The sequence below is a fragment of the Myotis nattereri genome (genome assembly GCF_964212035.1).
Source record: "Myotis nattereri genome assembly, chromosome: 6".
Classification (NCBI taxonomy): Eukaryota; Metazoa; Chordata; class Mammalia; order Chiroptera; family Vespertilionidae; genus Myotis; species Myotis nattereri.
Genome location: NC_138081.1, coordinates 53,848,111 through 53,851,507, shown reverse-complemented (window position 1 = coordinate 53,851,507; position 3,397 = coordinate 53,848,111). Strand labels below are relative to the sequence as shown.

At 36.5% G+C, this 3,397-nt stretch overlaps 1 pseudogene across 1 annotated transcript; it reads left to right on the top strand.

Annotated features, from left to right (window-relative positions):
- The first annotated feature begins 298 nt into the window (after nucleotides 1-298).
- Nucleotides 299-1,019, top strand: LOC308521422 (small ribosomal subunit protein eS1-like; annotated as a pseudogene). Its single transcript has one exon. The product of its transcript is annotated as a small ribosomal subunit protein eS1-like (transcript).
- Nucleotides 1,020-3,397: the final 2,378 nt, after the last annotated feature.

The following is a 3,397-nucleotide window of genomic DNA, read 5'->3' as shown; positions in this document are numbered from 1 at the left end:
CTAACATTTTATTTTGAAAAATAATCCAAAAGAGAGGAAAGGTTTATGAGTACAACAATTTTTTTAAAAAAATTGAAGATATCCTTATTGTCCAACAATATGTAAATGGTTACATAAAGTACACAATATCTACTCAATAAGACACTGTACAATAAGTAAAATTTATAATTATGAAGCTTATGGCAACTCAAAAAAAACTATAGATTAAAAAAACAAATGCTAATATACATCTATAGTATGATTCCAACTATATAAAAATTACTTATACCTAAGAAACCAGGAGAGCCTTCACCCTTTTGGCTCTCTGAGCAGCACCATGGTGCTGGGCAAGAACATGTGCCTTACAAAAGGTGGCCAAAAGGGAGCTAAGAACAAAGTGGTAGATCCATTTTCTAAGAAAGATTGATATGACACACCAGCTATGTTCAACATAAGAAATATCAATAAAACACTAGAACTCAAGGAACCAAACTTGCATCTGATGGTCTCAAGGGTCATATTTTTAAAGTGAGCCTTGCTGACCTGCAGAATGATGAAGTTGCATTTATACAATTCAAGCTAATTACTGGGGATGTTCAGGGCAAAAACTGCCTGACTGATTTCTATGTGCTCCATAGTCAAAAATGGCAGACCATGATTGAAGTTCATGTTGATGTCAAGACTACTAATAGTTGTTTGCTTCATCTATTCTGTGTTGGTTTTGCTAGAAAACCCAACAATCAGATTTGGAAGACCTCTTATGCTCAGCATCAACAGATTCACCAAATCCTAAAGAAGATGATAGAAATCATGACCCAAAAGGTGCAGACAAATGACTTGAAAGAAGTGGTCAATAAACTGATGCCAGAGAGCACTGGAAAACACATAGAAAAGGCTTGACAATCTATTTATCCACTCTATGATGTGTTTGTTAGAAAAGTCAAAATGCTGAAGAAGCCTAAATTTGAATTGAGCTCCACTATGAAAGTAGCAGTTCTGGAAAAGCTACTGGAGATCAGACAGGTGCCAATGTTGAATGAGCTGATGGATAGGAGCCTCTAGTCCAAGAATCGAGTTAAAAGTCAGATATTTAATGGTGACAAGTAAAAAATCCTAATAAAAGATCCCACTTATGACTTAAAAAAAATTAAGCCAGGAGAGTGAAAAAATTAAATGCTCAAATTTTAGATGTGAGAAAAGCACTCTACATTTTAATATCTATCACATTTATATAAAGCATTTTAAAAATAAAGTGGAATGTATATAAAGTATTTTATGGCCCTAACCGGTTTGGCTCAGTGGCTAGAGCATCAGCCTGTGGACTGAAAGGTCCCAGGTTCGATTCCGGTCAAGGGCATGTACCTTGGTTGCGGGCACATCCCTAGTAGGAGGTGCGCAGGAGGCAGCTGATCAATGTTTCTAACTCTCTATCCCTCTCCCTTCCTCTCTGTAAAAAAAAAAAACAATAAAATATATATTTTTAAAAATATGTTATGTCTGATTTAAAACTCTGGCATTCACTAGAGCAATGCTAGGAAATTAATAGAATCTGATTCAATCCTTCCCTTAGCTGCAAATTTGTCAGAGTAGGGCAGTCCTATAACCTATCTTGGCTTCAGGCATCTACCTTATCTGTAAAACAATAGGAAATATATTGAATTAGTGAGCCTTACACTTTTTTAATCCTGCAATTCTTTTTTCAAACTAAATCGTATGTAAAATAGATGAAAGTAGAGCTCCCGTGGCTAAAGTATAAGGAGATGGGTAGTGCTCTGCAGGTTGGTTTCATTATCTCTCCCCTCCCTGAATTCTACCTCTGAAAGCAATCTCTGAGAAGGCTCTGAGGAAGCCGGGTAAAAAAACAACAATGCATTAAAGATTCTGATGGTCGCTTTATATTGCACTATAGTTATTGAAATTTTATGGTTCTTTTCTATTATAGTTTTTCATGTATGTATCATATCCTCAAGTAGATTACAAAGACTTTTATGTTAGAAACCGTCTTTTATAAATTGGCTTTCCCCATCTAAATTTGCTTTGCTATATTCACCCAGAGAAAGAATCATTGAACAAAAAAAACAAAATGGAATGCTAAAATGAAAATATTAGTATTTTTATTTGCAACAAGCCCGGCTGGGGTGGCTCAGTGGATGAGCGTCAACCTATGAACCAGGAGGTCATGGTTTGATTCCCAGTCAGGGCACATCTCTGGGTTGCGGGCTCAATCCCCAGGAGGCAGCTAATCAATGATTCTCATCATTGATGTTTCTATCTCTCTCTCCCTCCCCTTTCCTCTCTTAAATTACATATATATATGGCTAATATGCAAAGTGTCCCCTCGGGAGTTCGATCGTTTGCTATGATGTGTGCTGACCACCAGGGGGCAGCGTGGAACAAAGGAAGGCCCCTGCAGGCAGCTGGAAGGATCCCATAGGCCCTGATCACCGGCCAAGCCTAGGGACCCTACCCGTGCATGAATTTAATGCACTGGGCCTCTAGTATATATATGACATGATTCAACAATAAGTTGTTGTCTTCTGACTAATCAAAGTTACATACAAAGTACACATGAGTTAGCAATTTTCAAAGAATTGCAATAAAATTAAATTGGAATAATTTAGGCATATTAACTAGTATTTTCTGAGATAAAAGCATTAAAAATAAAAGTCACCTCATAGGTACAAATCCTCTTACTTCCTAAAATTCCCAAGATATTTTTAGTTCATGACTTGGGTAGAACCAAAGCAGGTTTACTTCTAATATACAGGTTTATTATCTAAAATTCCTTATAGGGAATCTATATTACCCCTGTGAAATCTGATGTGTTTGGCCTAATGGATATGAATCCTGACATAGTATTGTTCTCTCCTTATCATTTTTAAAATTCTCACAATTAGAATAATTTCCCTTGGATAAATGATGATTAAGAAGACAAATGAGTAAATACCTTCCTTCTAGCAAGCAGATCTTCCATTAATCTGTTATATACTGATTAATTGAATTAGCTAGTGGTCCTCCAAGAATGTATAAAGATCCCATGGTTGAAGGATTGGAAAAGAGAAAATTGGATAAAGGAAACATTGCCAAACTCTCAAGAAACCAGGGCAAGAATTGTCTAGAATTCTGGAGTGTATAGGACAAATATGTGGAAAGGAACAAATAAAAGGGAAAATCCTGCTTATCAAAATGGGAAACATAAGTCAATGACAGCCAAACCACTTAATAAGACATTCAACTACATGACCTCTTTCAAACATCAAAAATCAAAACCACTTTCCAATGAAGAGCAAAGACCCAGACTAGTCTCAGGATGTAGAATCCAGCTACTCTCGTGGTAGGGAAAAGGGCTAGGGAAGGATGTTAGAGGGATCCTTTGATCCTTCAACTTTGGGGACACTACATAGTTCTACATTGTAGT